Below are 22908 nucleotides of genomic sequence, written 5' to 3' on the forward strand. Positions count from 1 at the left end.
AATATCCTCTTGCAGATTTTCCAAAAAGAGTGTTTCAAAAATGCTCTATCAAGATGAATATTCAACTCTGTGAGTTGAAAGCAAACATCACAAAGTAGTTTCTGACAATGCTTCTGTATAGCTTTTATGTGAAGATATTTCATTTTCTACCATAAGCCTCAAAGGACTCTAAATTCACCCTTGCAAATTCTACAAAAAGGGTGTTTCAAAACTGCTCTATCAAAAGAAAGATTAAAGTCAGTGAGCTGAAAGTGTACATCACGAAGTATTTTCTCAGAATGATTCTGTCAAGTTTTTATATGAAGATATTTCCTTTTCTCCCGTAGGCCTCAAAGTGCCCTAAATATCCACTTGGAAATTACACAAAAAGACTGTTTCAAACCTGCTCTATTGAAAGGGACGTTCAACTCTGTGAGTTGAATGTACACATCACAAAGAAGTTTCTGAGAATTCTTCTTTCTAGTTTTTTTATGAAGAAATTCCCGGTTCCAACGAAGACCTCAAAAGAGCTCCAAATATCCACTTGCAGATTCTACAAAAAGAGTGTTACAAAACTCCTCTATGAAAAGAAATGTTCAGCTCTGTGAGTTGAATGCAAACATCACAAAGTAGTTTCTGAGATTTCTTCTGTGTAGTTTTACTACGAAGATATTTCCTTTTCTACCATAGGCTCCAAAGCGCTCTAAATATCCACATGCAAATTCTACAAAAAGAGTGTTTCAAAACTACCCTATCAAAAGGAAGGTTCAACTCTGTGAGTTGAGTGCAGACATCACAAGGAAGTTTCTTAGAATACTTCTGTCTACTTTTTATGTGAAGATACTCCCGTTTCCAAAAAAGGCCTCAAAGCGCTCAAAATATCCACTTGCAGACTTTACAAACAGAGTGTTTCAAAACTGCTCTATCCAAAGAAAGGTTAAACTCAGTGAGTTGAACGCACACATCACAAACTAGTTTCTCAGAATGATTCTGTCTAGTTTTTATATGAAGATATTTCCTTTTCTAACATAGGCCTCAAAGAGCTCTAAATATCCACTTCCAAACCCTACAAAAAGAGTGTTTCAAAACTGCTCTATCAACATAAATGTTCACCTCTGTGAGTTGAGTACAGCCATCACAAAGAAGTTTCTGAGAATACTTCTGTCTGCTTTTTATGTGAAGATATTCCAGTTTCAAAAGAAAACTTAAAAGCGCTCCAAATATCCAGATGCAGTCATTACAAACAGAATGTTTCAAACCAGCTCTATCCAAAGTAAGGTTAAACTCAGTGAGCTGAACGCACACATCACATACTAGTTTCTGGAATGATTCTGTCTAGTTTTTATATGAAGATATTTCCCTTTCTACCATAGGATTCAAAGCACTCTAAATATCCACTTGGAAATTATTCAAAAAGAGTGTTTCAAATCTGCTGTGTCAAAAGGAAGGTTCAACTCTGTGAGTTGAATGCACACATCACAAAGAAGTTTCTGAGAATTCTTCTGTCTAGTTTTATTTGAAGAAATCCCATTTCCAACGAAGGCCTCAAAGAGTTCCAAATACCCACTTATGGATTCTACAAAAAGAGTGTTTCAAAAATGCTCTATAAAGGGGGATGTGCAACTCTGTGAGTTGAATGCAAACATCACAAAGTAGTTTCTGGGAATGCTTCTGTCTAGTTTTTAGGTGAAGATGTTTCCTTTTCTACCATAGGCCTCAAAGTGCTCTAAATATGCACTAGCAAATTCTACAAAAAGAGTGTTTCAAAACTGCTCTATCAAAAGTAAGGTTAAACTCAGTGAGTTGAACGCACCCATCACAAAGTAGTTTCTGAGAATGATTCTGTCTAATTTTTATATGAAGATATTTCCTTTTCCACCATAGGCCTCTAAGCGCCCTAATTATATACTTGGAAGTTCTACAGAAAGAGTGTTTCAAAAGTGCTCTATAGAAAGGAACGTTCAACTCTGTGAGTTGAATGCACACATCACAAAGAAGTTTCTGAGATTTCTTCCGTATAGTTTTTTTTGAACAAATTCCCTGTTCCAATGAAGGCCTCAAAGAGGTCAAAATATCCACTTCCAGATTCTACAAGAAGAGTGTTACAAAACTGCTCTATCAAAAGGAATGTTCAACTCTGTGAGTTGAATGCAAACATCACAAATTAGTTTCTGAGAATGCTTCTGTGTTTTTATTCTAGGAAGATATTTCCTTTTCTACTATTCGCCCCAAGGGGCCCTAAATATCCACTTGAAAATTCTACAAAAAGAATGTTCAAAAACTGCTTTATCAAAAGTAAGGTTCAACTCTGTGAGTTGACTGCAGAGATAACAAAGAAGTTTGTGAGAATATATCTGTCTACTTCTTATGTGAAGATATCCCTGTTTCCAAAGAAAACCAAAAGCGCTCCAAATATAAAGATGCAGACTTACAGAGTGTTTAAAAACTGCTATATACAAACAAAGGTTAAAATCTGTGAGATGAACCCACACGTCACAAAGAAGTCTCTGTGAATGCTTCTGTGTAGTTTTTATGTGAAGATATCCCGTTTCCAATGAAGGCCTCAAAGTGTTCCAAATATTCACATGCAAACTCTGCAAAAAGAGTGTTTCAAACCTGCTCTAGGAAAATTAGCGTTCAACTCTGTGAGTTGAAGGCAAACGCCACAAAGAAGTTTCTAAGAATAATTTTGTGTAGTTTTTATGTGAAGATATTACCTTAATCACTATAGGCCTCAAGGCACTCTAAATGTCCACTTGCAGATTCTACAAAAAGAGAGTTTCAAAACTGCTCTATCAAAAGAAAGATTCAACTCTGTGAGTTGAATGCACTCATCACAAAGAAGTTTCTGATAATGCTTCTGTCTAGCTTTTATAGGAAGATATTGCTTTTTTCACCATAGGCCTCAAAGCGCTCCAAATGTCCACTTGCAGATTCTACAAAAAGAGTGTTTCAAAGCTGGTCTACCGAAAGAAAGGATCATCTCTGTAACTTAAATGCACACATCACAAAGAAGTTTCTGAGAATGCTTCTGTCTAGTTTTTATGTGGAAATCCCGTTTCCAACGAAGGCCTCAAAGCTTTCCAACTATACAGTAGCAAATTCAGCAAAAAGAGTGTTTCAAAGCTGCTGTATGAAAAGAAAGGTTCAAATCTGTGAGTTGAATGCACTCATCACCAAGAAGTTTCTGAGAATGCTTCTGTGTAGTTTTTAAAGGAAGAGATTTCGTTTTTCTCCATTGGCCTCAAAGCACTCCAAATGTCCACATGCAGATTTTACAAAAAGAGTGTTACAAAACTGCTCTATCGAAAGAAAGGTTCAACTCTGTGAGTTGAATGCACTCATCACAAAGAAGTTTCTGAAAATGCTTCTGTATAATTTTTAAGTGAAGACATTACCTTCTTCACCATAGCCCTCAAAGCGCCCCAAATGTCCACTTGCAGATACTACAAAAAGAGTCTTTCAAAACTGCTCTCTCAAAAGAAAGGTTCAACTCTGTGAGTTGAATGCTCACATCCCAAAGAAGTTTCTGAGAATGCTTCTGTCTAGTTTTTATGTGAAGATATCCTCTTTCAAACGAAGGTATCTAAGCCGTCCAAATGTAGAGTAGCAAATTCAGCAAAAACAGTGTTTCAAAACTACTCTATGAAAAGAAAGGTTCAACTCTGTGAGGTGAATACACACATGAAAAAGAAGTTTCTGAGAATGCTTCTATCAAGTTTTCATGTGAAGATATCGTGTTTCCAACCAAGGCATCTAAGCGGTCCAAATATACACCAGCAAATTCAACAAAAAGTGTTTCAAAACCACTCGATGAAAAGAAAGGTTCAACTCTGTGAGATGAATCCACACATCACAAAGAAGTTTCTGAGAATGATTCTGTGTAGTCTTTATATGAAGTTATTTCACTATTCTCCATTAGCCTCAAAGTGCTCCAAATGGCCACTTGCAGATTCTACAAAAAGAGTGTCACAAAACTGCTCTATCAAAAGTAACGTACAACTCTGTGAGTTGAATGCACACATCACAAAGAACTTTCTCTGAATGCTTCTGCCTAGTTATTATGTGAAGATATTACCTTCATCACCATAGGCCTCAAGGCACTCTAAATGTCCACTTGCAGATACTACAAAAAGAGAATTTCAAAACTGCTCTATCAAAAGAAAGATTCAACTCTGTGAGTCGAATGCACTCATCACAAAGAAGTTTCTGGAAATACTTCTGTGTAGTTTTTAAGGGAAGATATTTCCTTTTTCACCGAAGGCCCCAAGCGCTCCAAATGTCCACTTGCAGATTCTACAAAAAGAGTGCTTCCAAACTGCTCTATCAAAAGAAAATTTCAGCTCTGTGAGTTGAATGCAAACATCACAAAGAAGTTTCTGAGAATGCTTGTGTGTGGATTTTATGTAAAGAGATTTCCTTTTTCTCCATTGGCATCAAAGCGCTCCAAATGTCCACTTGCAGATTCTACAAAAGGAGTGTTACAAAACTGCTCTATTAAAAGAAAGGTTCAATTCTGTGAGTTGGATGCACACATCACAAAGAAGTTTCTGAGAATGTTTCTGTCCAGTTTTTAAGTGAAGACATTTCCTTTTTCACCAAAGCCCTCAAAGTGCTCCAAATGTCCACTTGCAGATTCTACGAAAACAGTGTTTCAAAACTGCTCAATGAAAAGAAAGCTTCATCTCCGTGAGTTGAATGCACACATTACAAGGAAGTTTCTGAGAATGCTTCCATCTTGTTTCATGTCAAGATATCCCGTTTCCAAAGAAGGCCTCTAAGCTTTAGAATTATACACTAGCAAACTCAGCAAAAAGAGTTTTTCAAAACTTATCTGAAAAGAAAAGTTCAACTCTGTGAGTTGAATGCACACATCACAAAGAAGTTTCTGGAAATGCTTCTGTGTAGTTTTTAAGGGAAGATATTTCCTTTTTCACCGAAGGCCCCAAGCGCTCCAAATGTCCACTTGCAGATTCTACAAAAAGAGTGCTTCAAAACTGCTCTATCAATGGAAAGGTTCAGCTCTGTGAGTTGAATGCAAGCATGACAAAGTAGTTTCTGAGAATACTTCTGTGTAGTTTTTATGTGAAGATATTCCCTTTTTCACTATTGGCCTCAAGGCACTCTAAATGTCCACTTGCAGATTCTGCAAAAAGAGAGTTTCAAAACTCCTCTCTCAAAAGAAGGATTCAACACTCTGAGTTGAATGCACTCAGCACAAAGAAGTTTCTGGAAATGCTTCTCTGTAGTTTCAATGTGAAGATATTTCCTTTTTCACCACAGGCCTCCAAGCTCTCCAAATGTGCCCTTACAGATTCTACAAAAAGAGTGCTTCCAAACTGCTCTATCAAAAGAAAGTTTCAGCTCTGTGAGTTGAATGCAAACATCACAAAGGAGTTTCTGAGAATGCTTCTGTGTGGATTTTATGTAAAGAGATTTCCTTTTTCTCCATTGGCCTCAAAGCGCTCCAAATGTCCACTTGCAGATTCTACAAAAGGAGTGTTACAAAACTGCTCTATTAAAAGAAAGGTTCAACTCTGTGAGTTGGATGCACACATCACAAAGAAGTTTCTGAGAATGCTTCTGTCCAGTTTTTATGTGAAGACATTTCCTTTTTCACCAAAGCCCTCAAAGTGCTCCAAATGTCCACTTGCAGATTCTACGAAAACAGTGTTTCAAAACTGCTCAATGAAAAGAAACCTTCATCTCCGTGAGTTGAATGCACACATTACAAGGAAGTTTCTGAGAATGCTTCCATCTTGTTTCATGTCAAGATATCCCGTTTCCAGAGAAGGCCTCTAGCCTTTAGAATTATACACTAGCAAATTCAGCAAAAAGAGTGTTTCAAAACTTATCTGAAAAGAAAGGTTCAACTCTGTGAGTTGAATGCACACATCACAAAGAAGTTTCTGAGAATGCTTCTGTGTAGTTTTTATGTGAAGAGTTTTGGTTTTTCTCCATTGGCCTCAAAGCGCTCCAAATGTCCACTTGCAGATTCTACAAAAAGAGTGTTTCAAAACTGCTCGATCAAAGGAAAGGTTCAACACTGTGAGTTGAATTCACCCATCACAAAGAAGTTTCTGAAAATCCTTCTGTGTAGTTTTTATGTGAAGATATTACCTTTATCACTATAGGCCTCAAGGCACTCTAAATGTCCACTTGCAGATACTACAAAAAGAGAATTTCAAAACTGCTCTATCAAAAGAAAGATTCAACTCTGTGAGTTGAATGCACTCATCACAAAGAAGTTTCTGGAAATGCTTCTGTGTAGTTTTTAAGTGAAGATATTTCCTTTTTCACCGAAGGCCCCAAGCTCTCCAAATGTCCACTTGCAGATTCTACAAAAAGAGTGGTTCAAAACTTCTCTATCAAAGGAAAAGTTCAGCTCTGTGAGTTGAATCCAAGCATGACAAAGAAGTTTCTGAGAATACTTCTGTGTAGTTTTTATGTGAGGATATTCCCTTTTTCACTATTGGCCTCAAGGCACTCTAAAAGTGCACTTGCAGATTCTACAAAAAGAGAGTTTCAAAACTCCTCTCTCAAAAGAGGGATTCAACTCTCTGAGTTGAATGCACTCAGTACAAAGAAGTTACTGGAAATGCTTCTGTGTAGTTTTTATATGAAGATATTTCCTTTTTCACCACAGGCCTCCAAGCACTCCAAATGTGCCCTTGCAGATTCTACAAAAAGAGTGCTTCCAAACTGCTCTATCAAAAGAAAGTTTCAGCTCTGTGAGTTGAATGCAAACTTCACAAAGAAGTTTCTGAGAATGCTTCTGTGTGGATTTTATGTAAAGATATTTCCTTTTTCTCCATTGGCCTCAAAGCGCTCCAAATGTCCACTTGCAGATTCTACAAAAGGAGTGTTACAAAACTGCTCTATTAAAAGAAAGGTTCAACTCTATGAGTTGGATGCACACATCACAAAGTAGTTTCTGAGAATGCTTCTTTTTTTTTTTTTTTATCCTGTAATTTCACTTTAATGGTAAAATATTAGAAAGCTGCTTCCAGATCCCAACTTATTTAACATGTTCTTGAATATTACTTTACCCAATAAAGAAAATAAACGAAGTTAAAGAACATACACTTTTTCATGGGATTCAGTTAAGCTGTTTCATTGCTAAAGTTTAAAAAAGTGTTGTCTATAACTGCCATTTTTCCTTGAATTTGTCCTTATGGAAGAAAAAAAGAAATGCTTAGCAGTGGGTGAAATTACTAGAATGGAGTAAAAAATATCAAGATTGGGTAGCAGGAACAAAAGAAGTAAAACTCACTGATAATGCCTGAGTGGAAAGTTATGAATGGCTTCAATTTTAAAATGAGTTTAATATTTAAATTGTGGATCACACGTCTTGATTTGTTTTTAAGCTTTCAACCATAAATATTTTTAACTTCAGGAGGAAAGCACTGAGTACAAGCTGTGCAAAAATAGCACAGCTTATAGGGTACAATATACAGATGAAAATGAGAAACAAAAATAGTACAGCTTACAGGGTACAATATACAAATGAAAATGAGATATTTCAGTATTATGATGATCTTTTCCAAATTGAGGGAAAGCAGTATTCCTGTGAATCCGCTGAGAACTAATTAGTAGCTGATCTTGAAAAATATGCAGTTGTCATTTAACTAAACCAAAAGAAACATAATCGGGAATTAGCAGATTCATTATGGTGAGTCCATATTCAGTGATTCAGAAGTATTGCTTTCTTTTAACTGAAAATTAAAGAAGAAAATGCATTCTATTTTTAAATGTCTGTGAATATTTAAAAAGCATATAAACAGTCTCAGCAGTTATTTTAATAAAACTGCAGATAAGTTACCAATCACACAAGAGTGGCCTCAGTGCTTTTGCCATTCTCTTGGAAAGTTTAGTGTTAGTTTATTATTTTAATAATTTAAAAGACAACAGAAACATTAAACTATTTAAAAATGTGATTATTACTGTTTATATGTAAGATCAGGAAAGGACCCCAAGGATTTGGTGTTGCTTGAAACAAATACTGATTTTTTTCTAAATAAAAATCTATTCCTAAAAACAAGCTGATCACCAAGCCAGTTCCGAGGTGATTGATTTTGGGGAAGACTAAAATTCATTCTTACACCCCAGTGTCACTAAAGGAAGAAAAACAAAAAGGGATATTTTCTCTCATTGTTTCTGAGAATGCTTCTGTCCAGTATTTATGTGAAGACATTTCCTTTTTCACCAAAGCCCTCAAAGTGCTCCAAATGTCCACTTGCAGATTCTACAAAAAGAGTGCTTCAAAAATGCTCTATCAAAGGAAAGTTTCAGCTCTGTGAGTTGAATGCAAGCATGACAAAGAAGTTTCTGAGAATACTTCTGTGTAGTTTTTATGTGAAGATATTCCCTTTTTCACTATTGGCCTCAAGGCACTCTAAATGTCCACTTGCACATTCTACAAAAAGAGAGTTTCAAAACTCCTCTCTCAAAAGGAGGATTCAACTCTCTGAGTTGAATGCACTCAGTACAAAGAAGTTTCTGGAAATGCTTCTGTGTAGTTACTATGTGAAGATATTTCCTTTTTCACCACAGGCCTCCAAGCACTCCAAATGTGCCCTTGCAGATTCTACAAAAAGAGTGCTTCGAAACTGCTCTATCAAAAGAAAGTTTCAGCTCTGTGAGTTGAATGCAAACTTCACAAAGAAGTTTCTGAGAATGCTTCTGTGTGGATTTTATGTAAAGAGATTTCCTTTTTCTCCATTGGCCTCAAAGCGCTCCAAATGTCCACTTGCAGATTCTACAAAAGGAGTGTTACAAAACTGCTCTATTAAAAGAAAGGTTCAACTCTGTGAGTTGGATGCACACATCACAAAGAAGTTTCTGAGAATGCTTCTGTCCAGTTTTTATGTGAAGACATTTCCTTTTTCACCAAGGCCCTCAAAGTGCCCCAAATGTCCATTTGCAGATTCTACGAAAACAGTGTTTCAAAACTGCTCAATGAAAAGAAAGCTTCATCTCCGTGAGTTGAATGCACACATTGCAAGGTAGTTTCTGAGAATGCTTCCGTCTAGTTTCATGTCAAGGTATCCCGTTTCCAAAGAAGGCCTCTAAGCTTTAGAATTACACACTAGCAAATTCAGCAAAAAGAGTGTTTCAAAACTTTTCTGAAAAGAAAGGTTCAACTCTGTGAGTTGAATGCAAACATCACAAAGAAGTTTCTGAGAATGCTTCTGTGCAGTTTTTATGTGAAGAGTTTTGGTTTTTCTCCATTGGCCTCAAAGCGCTCCAAATGTCCACTTGCAGATTCTACAAAAAGAGTGTTTCAAAACTGCTCTATCAAAGGAAAGTTTCAACACTGTGAGTTGAATTCACGCATCACAAAGAAGTTTCTGAAAATACTTCTGTGTAGTTTTTATGTGAAGATATTACCTTTATCACTATAGGCTTCAAGGCACTCTAAATGTCCACTTGCAGACACTACAAAAAGAGAATTTCAAAACTGCTCTATCAAAAGAAAGATTCAACTCTGTGTGTTGAATGCACTCATCACAAAGAAGTTCCTGGAAATGCTTCTGTGTAGTTTTTAAGGGAAGATATTTCCTTTTTCACCGAAGGCCCCAAGCGCTCCAAATGTCCACTTGCAGATTCTACAAAAAGAGTGCTTCAAAACTGCTGTATCAAAAGAAAGTTTCAGCTCTGTGAGTTGAATGCAAACTTCACAAAGAAGTTTCTGAGAATGCTTCTGTGTGGATTTTATGTAAAAAGTTTTCCTTTTTCTCCATTGGCCTCAAAGCGCTCCAAATGTTCACTTGCAGATTCTACAAAAGGAGTGTTACAAAACTGCTCTATTAAAAGAAATGTTCAACTCTGTGAGTTGGATGCACACATCACAAAGAAGTTTCTGAGAATGCTTCTGTCCAGTTTTTATGTGAAGACATTTCCTTTTTCACCAAAGCCCTCAAAGTGCTCCAAATGTCCACTTGCAGATTCTACAAAAAGAGTGCTTCAAAACTGCTCTATCAAAGGAAAGGTTCAGCTCTGTGAGTTGAATGCAAGCATGACAAAGAAGTTTCTGAGAATACTTCTGTGTAGTTTTTATGTGAAGATATTCCCTTTTTCACTATTGGCCTCAAGGCACTCTAAATGTCCACTTGCAGATTCTACAAAAGAGAGTTTCAAAACTCCTCTCTCAAAAGAAGGATTCAACTCTCTGAGTTGAATGCACTCAGTACAAAGAAGTTTCTGGAAATGCTTCTGTGTAGTTTTTATGTGAAGATATTTCCTTTTTCACCACAGGCCTCCAAGCACTCCAAATGTGCCCTTGCAGATTCTACAAAAACAGTGCTTCAAAACTGCTGTATCAAAAGAAAGTTTCAGCTCTGTGAGTTGAATGCAAACATCACAAAGAAGTTTCTGAGAATGCTTCTGTGTGGATTTTATGTAAAGAGTTTTCCTTTTTCTGCATTGGCCTCAAAGCGCTCCAAATGTTCACTTGCAGATTCTACAAAAGGAGTGTTACAAAACTGCTCTATTAAAAGAAATGTTCAACTCTGTGAGTTGGATGCACACATCACAAAGAAGTTTCTGAGAATGTTTCTGTCCAGTTTTTATGTGAAGACATTTCCTTTTTCACCAAAGCCCTCATAGTGCCCCAAATGTCCACTTGCAGATTCTACAAAAAGAGTGCTTCAAAACTGCTCTATCAAAGGAAAGGTTCAGCTCTGTGAGTTGAATGCAAGCATGACAAAGAAGTTTCTGAGAATACTTCTGTGTAGTTTTTATGTGAAGATATTCCCTTTTTCACTATTGCCCTCAAGGCACTCTAAATGTCCACTTGCAGATTCTACTAAAAGAGACTTTCAAAACTCCTCTCTCAATAGAAGGATACCACTCTCTGAGTTGAATGCACCCAGTACAAAGAAGTTACTGGAAATGCTTCTGTGTAGTTTTTATGTGAAGATATTTCCTTTTTCACCACAGGCCTCCAAGCACTCCAAATGTGCCCTTGCAGATACTACAAAAAGAGTGCTTCCAAACTGCTCTATCCAAAGAAAATTTCAGCTCTGTGAGTTGAATGCAAACATCACAAAGAAGTTTCTGAGAATGCTTCTGTGTGGATTTTATGTAAAGAGATTTCCTTTTTCTCCATTGGCCTCAAAGCGCTCCAAATGTCCACTTGCAGATTCTACAAAAGGAGTGTTACAAAACTGCTCTATTAAAAGAAAGGTTCAACTCTGTGAGTTGGATGCACACATCACAAAGAAGTTTCTGAGAATGCTTCTGTCCAGTTTTTATGTGAAGACATTTCCTTTTTCACCAAAGCCCTCAAAGTGCTCCAAATGTCCACTTGCAGATTCTACGAAAACAGTGTTTCAAAACTGCTCAATGAAAAGAAAGCTTCATCTCCGTGAGTTGAATGCACACATTACAAGGAAGTTTCTGAGAATGCTTCCGTCTAGTTTCATGTCAAGATATCCCGTTTCCAAAGAAGGCCTCTAAGCTTTAGAATTACACACTAGCAAATTCAGCAAAAAGAGTGTTTCAAAACTTTTCTGAAAAGAAAGGTTCAACTCTGTGAGTTGAATGCAAACATCACAAAGAAGTTTCTGAGAATGCTTCTGTGCAGTTTTTATGTGAAGAGTTTTGGTTTTTCTCCATTGGCCTCAAAGCGCTCCAAATGTCCACTTGCAGATTCTACAAAAAGAGTGTTTCAAAACTGCTCTATCAAAGGAAAGGTTCAACACTGTGAGTTGAATTCACGCATCACAAAGAAGTTTCTGAAAATACTTCTGTGTAGTTTTTATGTGAAGATATTACCTTTATCACTATAGGCTTCAAGGCACTCTAAATGTCCACTTGCAGACACTACAAAAAGAGAATTTCAAAACTGCTCTATCAAAAGAAAGATTCAACTCTGTGTGTTGAATGCACTCATCACAAAGAAGTTCCTGGAAATGCTTCTGTGTAGTTTTTAAGGGAAGATATTTCCTTTTTCACTGAAGGCCCCAAGCCCTCCAAATGTCCACTTGCAGATTCTACAAAAAGAGTGCTTCAAAACTGCTGTATCAAAAGAAAGTTTCAACTCTGTGAGTTGAATGCAAACATCACCAAGAAGTTCCTGAGAATGCTTCTGTGTGGATTTTATGTAAAGAGTTTTCCTTTTTCTCCATTGGCCTCAAAGCGCTCCAAATATTCACTTGCAGATTCTACAAAAGGAGTGATACAAAACTGCTCTATTAAAAGAAATGTTCAACTCTGTGAGTTGGATGCACACATCACAAAGAAGTTTCTGAGAATGCTTCTGTCCAGTTTTTATGTGAAGACATTTCCTTTTTCACCAAAGCCCTCAAAGTGCTCCAAATGTCCACTTGCAGATTCTACAAAAAGAGTGCTTCAAAACTGCTCTATCAAAGGAAAGGTTCAGCTCTGTGAGTTGAATACAAGCAAGACAAAGAAGTTTCTGAGAATACTTCTGTGTAGTTTTTATGTGAAGATATTCCCTTTTTCACTATTGGCCTCAAGGCACTCTAAATGTCCACTTGCAGATTCTACAAAAAGAGAGTTTCAAAACTCCTCTCTCAAAAGAAGGATTCAACTCTCTGAGTTGAATGCACTCAGTACAAAGAAGTTTCTGGAAATGCTTCTGTGTAGTTTCTATGTGAAGATATTTCCTTTTTCACCACAGGCCTCCAAGCACTCCAAATGTGCCCTTGCAGATTCTACAAAAACAGTGCTTCCAAACTGCTCTATCAAAAGAAAGTTTCAGCTCTGTGAGTTGAATGCAAACTTCACAAAGAAGTTTCTGAGAATGCTTCTGTGTGGATTTTATGTAAAGAGTTTTCCTTTTTCTCCATTGGCCTCAAAGCGCTCCAAATGTTCACTTGCAGACTCTACAAAAGGAGTGTTACAAAGCTGCTCTATTAAAAGAAATGTTCAACTCTGTGAGTTGGATGCACACATCACAAAGAAGTTTCTGAGAATGCTTCTGTCCAGTTTTTATGTGAAGACATTTCCTTTTTCACCAAAGCCCTCAAAGTGCTCCAAATGTCCACTTGCAGATTCTACAAAAAGAGTGCTTCAAAACTGCTCTATCAAAGGAAAGGTTCAGCTCTGTGAGTTGAATCCAAGCATGACAAAGAAGTTTCTGAGAATACTTCTGTGTAGTTTTTATGTGAAGATATTCCCTTTTTCACTATTGCCCTCAAGGCACTCTAAATGTCCACTTGCAGATTCTACTAAAAGAGACTTTCAAAACTCCTCTCTCAAAAGAAGGATTCAACTCTGTGTGTTGAATGCACTCAGTACAAAGAAGTTACTGGAAATGCTTCTGTGTAGTTTTTATGTGAAGATATTTCCTTTTTCACCACAGGCCTCCAAGCACTCCAAATGTGCCCTTGCAGATACTACAAAAAGAGTGCTTCCAAACTGCTCTATCCAAAGAAAATTTCAGCTCTGTGAGTTGAATGCAAACATCACAAAGAAGTTTCTGAGAATGCTTCTGTGTGGATTTTATGTAAAGAGATTTCCTTTTTCTCCATTGGCCTCAAAGCGCTCCAAATGTCCACTTGCAGATTCTACAAAAGGAGTGTTACAAAACTGCTCTATTAAAAGAAAGGTTCAACTCTGTGAGTTGGATGCACACATCACAAAGAAGTTTCTGAGAATGCTTCTGTCCAGTTTTTATGTGAAGACATTTCCTTTTTCACCAAAGCCCTCAAAGTGCTCCAAATGTCCACTTGCAGATTCTACGAAAACAGTGTTTCAAAACTGCTCAATGAAAAGAAAGCTTCATCTCCGTGAGTTGAATGCACACATTACAAGGAAGTTTCTGAGAATGCTTCCGTCTAGTTTCATGTCAAGATATCCCGTTTCCAAAGAAGGCCTCTAAGCTTTAGAATTACACACTAGCAAATTCAGCAAAAAGAGTGTTTCAAAACTTTTCTGAAAAGAAAGGTTCAACTCTGTGAGTTGAATGCAAACATCACAAAGAAGTTTCTGAGAATGCTTCTGTGCAGTTTTTATGTGAAGAGTTTTGGTTTTTCTCCATTGGCCTCAAAGCGCTCCAAATGTCCACTTGGAGATTCTACAAAAAGAGTGTTTCAAAACTGCTCTATCAAAGGAAAGTTTCTACACTGTGAGTTGAATTCACGCATCACAAAGAAGTTTCTGAAAATACTTCTGTGTAGTTTTTATGTGAAGATATTACCTTTATCACTATAGGCTTCAAGGCACTCTAAATGTCCACTTGCAGACACTACAAAAAGAGAATTTCAAAACTGCTCTATCAAAAGAAAGATTCAACTCTGTGTGTTGAATGCACTCCTCACAAAGAAGTTCCTGGAAATGCTTCTGTGTAGTTTTTAAGGGAAGATATTTCCTTTTTCACCGAAGGCCCCAAGCGCTCCAAATGTCCACTTGCAGATTCTACAAAAAGAGTGTTTCAAAACTGCTCTATCAAAGGAAAGGTTCAACACCGTGAGTTGAATTCACGCATCACAAAGAAGTTTCTGAAAATACTTCTGTGTAGTTTTTATGTGAAGATATTACCTTTATCACTATAGGCCTCAAGGCACTCTAAATCTCCACTTGCAGATACTACAAAAAGAGAATTTCAAAACTGCTCTATCAAAAGAAAGATTCAACTCTGTGAGTTGAATGCACTCATCACAAAGAAGTTTCTGGAAATGCTTCTGTGTAGTTTTTAAGGGAAGATATTTCCTTCTTCACCGAAGGCCCCAAGCGCTACAAATGTCCACTTGCAGATTCTACAAAAAGAGTGCTTCAAAACTGCTCTATCAAAGGAAAGGTTCAGCTCTGTGAGTTGAATCCAAGCATGACAAAGAAGTTTCTGAGAATACTTCTGTGTAGTTTTTATGTGAAGATATTCCCTTTTTCACTATTGCCCTCAAGGCACTCTAAATGTCCACTTGCAGATTCTACTAAAAGAGACTTTCAAAACTCCTCTCTCAAAAGAAGGATTCAACTCTCTGAGTTGAATGCACTCAGTACAAAGAAGTTACTGGAAATGCTTCTGTGTAGTTTTTATGTGAAGATATTTCCTTTTTCACCACAGGCCTCCAAGCACTCCAAATGTGCCCTTGCAGATACTACAACAAGAGTGCTTCCAAACTGCTCTATCCAAAGAAAATTTCAGCTCTGTGAGTTGAATGCAAACATCACAAAGAAGTTTCTGAGAATGCTTCTGTGTGGATTTTATGTAAAGAGATTTCCTTTTTCTCCATTGGCCTCAAAGCGCTCCAAATGTCCACTTGCAGATTCTACAAAAGGAGTGTTACAAAACTGCTCTATTAAAAGAAAGGTTCAACTCTGTGAGTTGGATGCACACATCACAAAGAAGTTTCTGAGAATGCTTCTGTCCAGTTTTTATGTGAAGACATTTCCTTTTTCACCAAAGCCCTCAAAGTGCTCCAAATGTCCACTTGCAGATTCTACAAAAAGAGTGCTTCAAAACTGCTCTATCAAAGGAAAGGTTCAGCTCTGTGAGTTGAATCCAAGCATGAAAAAGAAGTTTCTGAGAATACTTCTGTGTAGTTTTTATGTGAAGATATTCCCTTTTTCACTATTGCCCTCAAGGCACTCTAAATGTCCACTTGCAGATTCTACTAAAAGAGACTTTCAAAACTCCTCTCTCAAAAGAAGGATTCAACTCTGTGTGTTGAATGCACTCAGTACAAAGAAGTTACTGGAAATGCTTCTGTGTAGTTTTTATGTGAAGATATTTCCTTTTTCACTACAGGCCTCCAAGCACTCCAAATGTGCCCTTGCAGATACTACAAAAAGAGTGCTTCCAAACTGCTCTATCCAAAGAAAATTTCAGCTCTGTGAGTTGAATGCAAACATCACAAAGAAGTTTCTGAGAATGCTTCTGTGTGGATTTTATGTAAAGAGATTTCCTTTTTCTCCATTGGCCTCAAAGCGCTCCAAATGTCCACTTGCAGATTCTACAAAAGGAGTGTTACAAAACTGCTCTATTAAAAGAAAGGTTCAACTCTGTGAGTTGGATGCACACATCACAAAGAAGTTTCTGAGAATGCTTCTGTCCGGTTTTTATGTGAAGACATTTCCTTTTTCACCAAAGCCCTCAAAGTGCTCCAAATGTCCACTTGCAGATTCTACGAAAACAGTGTTTCAAAACTGCTCAATGAAAAGAAAGCTTCATCTCCGTGAGTTGAATGCACACATTACAAGGAAGTTTCTGAGAATGCTTCCGTCTAGTTTCATGTCAAGATATCCCGTTTCCAAAGAAGGCCTCTAAGCTTTAGAATTACACACTAGCAAATTCAGCAAAAAGAGTGTTTCAAAACTTTTCTGAAAAGAAAGGTTCAACTCTGTGAGTTGAATGCAAACATCACAAAGAAGTTTCTGAGAATGCTTCTGTGCAGTTTTTATGTGAAGAGTTTTGGTTTTTCTCCATTGGCCTCAAAGCGCTCCAAATGTCCACTTGCAGATTCCACAAAAAGAGTGTTTCAAAACTGCTCTATCAAAGGAAAGGTTCAACACTGTGAGTTGAATTCACGCATCACAAAGAAGTTTCTGAAAATACTTCTGTGTAGTTTTTATGTGAAGATATTACCTTTATCACTATAGGCTTCAAGGCACTCTAAATGTCCACTTGCAGACACTACAAAAAGAGAATTTCAAAACTGCTCTATCAAAAGAAAGATTCAACTCTGTGTGTTGAATGCACTCATCACAAAGAAGTTCCTGGAAATGCTTCTGTGTAGTTTTTAAGGGAAGATATTTCCTTTTTCACCGAAGGCCCCAAGCGCTCCAAATGTCCACTTTTAGATTCTACAAAAAGAGTGCTTCAAAACTGCTCTATCAAAAGAAAGTTTCAGCTCTGTGAGTTGAATGCAAACTTCACAAAGAAGTTTCTGAGAATGCTTCTGTGTGGATTTTATGTAAAGAGATTTCCTTTTTCTCCATTGGCCTCAAAGCGCTCCAAATGTTCACTTGCAGATTCTACAAAAGGAGTGTTACAAAACTGCTCTATTAAAAGAAATGTTCAACTCTGTGAGTTGGATGCACACATCACAAAGAAGTTTCTGAGAATGCTTCTGTCCAGTTTTTATGTGAAGACATTTCCTTTTTCACCAAAGCCCTCAAAGTGCTCCAAATGTCCACTTGCAGATTCTACAAAAAGAGTGCTTCAAAACTGCTCTATCAAAGGAAAGGTTCAGCTCTGTGAGTTGAATGCAAGCATGACAAAGAAGTTTCTGAGAATACTTCTGTGTAGTTTTTATGTGAAGATATTCCCTTTTTCACTATTGGCCTCAAGGCACTCTAAATGTCCACTTGCAGATTCCACAAAAAGAGAGTTTCAAAACTCCTCTCTCAAAAGAAGGATTCAACTCTCTGAGTTGAATGCACTCAGTACAAAGAAGTTTCTGGAAATGCTTCTGTGTAGTTTCTATGTGAAGATATTTCCTTTTTCACCACAGGCCTCCAAGCACTCCAAATGTGCCCTTGCAGATTCTACAAAAAGAGTGCTTCCAAACTGCTCTATCAAAAGAAAGTTTCAGCTCTGTGAGTTGAATGAAAACATCACAAAGAAGTTTCTGAGAATGCTTCTGTGTGGATTTTATGTAAAGAGATTTCCTTTTTCTCCATTGGCCTCAAAGCGCTCCAAATGTCCACTTGCTGATTCTACAAAAAGAGTGTTTCAAAACTGCTCTATCAAAGGAAAGGTTCAACACCGTGAGTTGAATTCACGCATCACAAAGAAGTTTCTGAAAATACTTCTGTGTAGTTTTTATGTGAAGATATTACCTTTATCACTATAGGCCTCAAGGCACTCTAAATGTCCACTTGCAGATACTACAAAAAGAGAATTTCAAAACTGCTCTATCAAAAGAAAGATTCAACTCTGTGAGTTGAATGCACTCATCACAAAGAAGTTTCTGGAAATGCTTCTGTGTAGTTTTTAAGGGAAGATATTTCCTTTTTCACCGAAGGCCCCAAGCGCTACAAATGTCCACTTGCAGATTCTACAAAAAGAGTGCTTCAAAACTGCTCTATCAAAGGAAAGGTTCAGCTCTGTGAGTTGAATCCAAGCATGACAAAGAAGTTTCTGAGAATACTTCTGTGTAGTTTTTATGTGAAGATATTCCCTTTTTCACTATTGCCCTCAAGGCACTCTAAATGTCCACTTGCAGATTCTACTAAAAGAGACTTTCAAAACTCCTCTCTCAAAAGAAGGATTCAACTCTCTGAGTTGAATGCACTCAGTACAAAGAAGTTACTGGAAATGCTTCTGTGTAGTTTTTATGTGAAGATATTTCCTTTTTCACCACAGGCCTCCAAGCACTCCAAATGTGCCCTTGCAGATACTACAAAAAGAGTGCTTCCAAACTGCTCTATCCAAAGAAAATTTCAGCTCTGTGAGTTGAATGCAAACATCACAAAGAAGTTTCTGAGAATGCTTCTGTGTGGATTTTATGTAAAGAGATTTCCTTTTTCTCCATTGGCCTCAAAGCGCTCCAAATGTCCACTTGCAGATTCTACAAAAGGAGTGTTACAAAACTGCTCTATTAAAAGAAAGGTTCAACTCTGTGAGTTGGATGCACACATCACAAAGAAGTTTCTGAGAATGCTTCTGTCCAGTTTTTATGTGAAGACATTTCCTTTTTCACCAAAGCCCTCAAAGTGCTCCAAATGTCCACTTGCAGATTCTACGAAAACAGTGTTTCAAAACTGCTCAATGAAAAGAAAGCTTCATCTCCGTGAGTTGAATGCACACATTACAAGGAAGTTTCTGAGAATGCTTCCGTCTAGTTTCATGTCAAGATATCCCGTTTCCAAAGAAGGCCTCTAAGCTTTAGAATTACACACTAGCAAACTCAGCAAAAAGAGTTTTTCAAAACTTATCTGAAAAGAAAAGTTCAACTCTGTGAGTTGAATGCACACATCACAAAGAAGTTTCTGGAAATGCTTCTGTGTAGTTTTTAAGGGAAGATATTTCCTTTTTCACCGAAGGCCCCAAGCGCTCCAAATGTCCACTTGCAGATTCTACAAAAAGAGTGCTTCAAAACTGCTCTATCAATGGAAAGGTTCAGCTCTGTGAGTTGAATGCAAGCATGACAAAGTAGTTTCTGAGAATACTTCTGTGTAGTTTTTATGTGAAGATATTCCCTTTTTCACTATTGGCCTCAAGGCACTCTAAATGTCCACTTGCAGATTCTGCAAAAAGTGAGTTTCAAAACTCCTCTCTCAAAAGAAGGATTCAACACTCTGAGTTGAATGCACTCAGCACAAAGAAGTTTCTGGAAATGCTTCTCTGTAGTTTCAATGTGAAGATATTTCCTTTTTCACCACAGGCCTCCAAGCTCTCCAAATGTGCCCTTACAGATTCTACAAAAAGAGTGCTTCCAAACTGCTCTATCAAAAGAAAGTTTCAGCTCTGTGAGTTGAATGCAAACATCACAAAGGAGTTTCTGAGAATGCTTCTGTGTGGATTTTATGTAAAGAGATTTCCTTTTTCTCCATTGGCCTCAAAGCGCTCCAAATGTCCACTTGCAGATTCTACAAAAGGAGTGTTACAAAACTGCTCTATTAAAAGAAAGGTTCAACTCTGTGAGTTGGATGCACACATCACAAAGAAGTTTCTGAGAATGCTTCTGTCCAGTTTTTATGTGAAGACATTTCCTTTTTCACCAAAGCCCTCAAAGTGCTCCAAATGTCCACTTGCAGATTCTACAAAAAGAGTGCTTCAAAACTGCTCTATCAAAGGAAAGGTTCAGCTCTGTGAGTTGAATGCAAGCATGACAAAGAAGTTTCTGAGAATACTTCTGTGTAGTTTTTATGTGAAGATATTCCCTTTTTCACTATTGGCCTCAAGGCACTCTAAATGTCCACTTGCAGATTCCACAAAAAGAGAGTTTCAAAACTCCTCTCTCAAAAGAAGGATTCAACTCTCTGAGTTGAATGCACTCAGTACAAAGAAGTTTCTGGAAATGCTTCTGTGTAGTTTCTATGTGAAGATATTTCCTTTTTCACCACAGGCCTCCAAGCACTCCAAATGTGCCCTTGCAGATTCTACAAAAAGAGTGCTTCCAAACTGCTCTATCAAAAGAAAGTTTCAGCTCTGTGAGTTGAATGAAAACATCACAAAGAAGTTTCTGAGAATGCTTCTGTGTGGATTTTATGTAAAGAGATTTCCTTTTTCTCCATTGGCCTCAAAGCGCTCCAAATGTCCACTTGCTGATTCTACAAAAAGAGTGTTTCAAAACTGCTCTATCAAAGGAAAGGTTCAACACCGTGAGTTGAATTCACGCATCACAAAGAAGTTTCTGAAAATACTTCTGTGTAGTTTTTATGTGAAGATATTACCTTTATCACTATAGGCCTCAAGGCACTCTAAATGTCCACTTGCAGATACTACAAAAAGAGAATTTCAAAACTGCTCTATCAAAAGAAAGATTCAACTCTGTGAGTTGAATGCACTCATCACAAAGAAGTTTCTGGAAATGCTTCTGTGTAGTTTTTAAGGGAAGATATTTCCTTTTTCACCGAAGGCCCCAAGCGCTACAAATGTCCACTTGCAGATTCTACAAAAAGAGTGCTTCAAAACTGCTCTATCAAAGGAAAGGTTCAGCTCTGTGAGTTGAATCCAAGCATGACAAAGAAGTTTCTGAGAATACTTCTGTGTAGTTTTTATGTGAAGATATTCCCTTTTTCACTATTGCCCTCAAGGCACTCTAAATGTCCACTTGCAGATTCTACTAAAAGAGACTTTCAAAACTCCTCTCTCAAAAGAAGGATTCAACTCTCTGAGTTGAATGCACTCAGTACAAAGAAGTTACTGGAAATGCTTCTGTGTAGTTTTTATGTGAAGATATTTCCTTTTTCACCACAGGCCTCCAAGCACTCCAAATGTGCCCTTGCAGATACTACAAAAAGAGTGCTTCCAAACTGCTCTATCCAAAGAAAATTTCAGCTCTGTGAGTTGAATGCAAACATCACAAAGAAGTTTCTGAGAATGCTTCTGTGTGGATTTTATGTAAAGAGATTTCCTTTTTCTCCATTGGCCTCAAAGCGCTCCAAATGTCCACTTGCAGATTCTACAAAAGGAGTGTTACAAAACTGCTCTATTAAAAGAAAGGTTCAACTCTGTGAGTTGGATGCACACATCACAAAGAAGTTTCTGAGAATGCTTCTGTCCAGTTTTTATGTGAAGACATTTCCTTTTTCACCAAAGCCCTCAAAGTGCTCCAAATGTCCACTTGCAGATTCTACGAAAACAGTGTTTCAAAACTGCTCAATGAAAAGAAAGCTTCATCTCCGTGAGTTGAATGCACACATTACAAGGAAGTTTCTGAGAATGCTTCCGTCTAGTTTCATGTCAAGATATCCCGTTTCCAAAGAAGGCCTCTAAGCTTTAGAATTACACACTAGCAAACTCAGCAAAAAGAGTTTTTCAAAACTTATCTGAAAAGAAAAGTTCAACTCTGTGAGTTGAATGCACACATCACAAAGAAGTTTCTGGAAATGCTTCTGTGTAGTTTTTAAGGGAAGATATTTCCTTTTTCACCGAAGGCCCCAAGCGCTCCAAATGTCCACTTGCAGATTCTACAAAAAGAGTGCTTCAAAACTGCTCTATCAATGGAAAGGTTCAGCTCTGTGAGTTGAATGCAAGCATGACAAAGTAGTTTCTGAGAATACTTCTGTGTAGTTTTTATGTGAAGATATTCCCTTTTTCACTATTGGCCTCAAGGCACTCTAAATGTCCACTTGCAGATTCTGCAAAAAGTGAGTTTCAAAACTCCTCTCTCAAAAGAAGGATTCAACACTCTGAGTTGAATGCACTCAGCACAAAGAAGTTTCTGGAAATGCTTCTCTGTAGTTTCAATGTGAAGATATTTCCTTTTTCACCACAGGCCTCCAAGCTCTCCAAATGTGCCCTTACAGATTCTACAAAAAGAGTGCTTCCAAACTGCTCTATCAAAAGAAAGTTTCAGCTCTGTGAGTTGAATGCAAACATCACAAAGGAGTTTCTGAGAATGCTTCTGTGTGGATTTTATGTAAAGAGATTTCCTTTTTCTCCATTGGCCTCAAAGCGCTCCAAATGTCCACTTGCAGATTCTACAAAAGGAGTGTTACAAAACTGCTCTATTAAAAGAAAGGTTCAACTCTGTGAGTTGGATGCACACATCACAAAGAAGTTTCTGAGAATGCTTCTGTCCAGTTTTTATGTGAAGACATTTCCTTTTTCACCAAAGCCCTCAAAGTGCTCCAAATGTCCACTTGCAGATTCTACGAAAACAGTGTTTCAAAACTGCTCAATGAAAAGAAACCTTCATCTCCGTGAGTTGAATGCACACATTACAAGGAAGTTTCTGAGAATGCTTCCATCTTGTTTCATGTCAAGATATCCCGTTTCCAGAGAAGGCCTCTAGCCTTTAGAATTATACACTAGCAAATTCAGCAAAAAGAGTGTTTCAAAACTTATCTGAAAAGAAAGGTTCAACTCTGTGAGTTGAATGCACACATCACAAAGAAGTTTCTGAGAATGCTTCTGTGTAGTTTTTATGTGAAGAGTTTTGGTTTTTCTCCATTGGCCTCAAAGCGCTCCAAATGTCCACTTGCAGATTCTACAAAAAGAGTGTTTCAAAACTGCTCGATCAAAGGAAAGGTTCAACACTGTGAGTTGAATTCACCCATCACAAAGAAGTTTCTGAAAATCCTTCTGTGTAGTTTTTATGTGAAGATATTACCTTTATCACTATAGGCCTCAAGGCACTCTAAATGTCCACTTGCAGATACTACAAAAAGAGAATTTCAAAACTGCTCTATCAAAAGAAAGATTCAACTCTGTGAGTTGAATGCACTCATCACAAAGAAGTTTCTGGAAATGCTTCTGTGTAGTTTTTAAGTGAAGATATTTCCTTTTTCACCGAAGGCCCCAAGCTCTCCAAATGTCCACTTGCAGATTCTACAAAAAGAGTGGTT

This window comes from Gorilla gorilla, chromosome 8 (genome assembly GCF_029281585.2).
Source record: "Gorilla gorilla gorilla isolate KB3781 chromosome 8, NHGRI_mGorGor1-v2.1_pri, whole genome shotgun sequence".
Classification (NCBI taxonomy): Eukaryota; Metazoa; Chordata; class Mammalia; order Primates; family Hominidae; genus Gorilla; species Gorilla gorilla.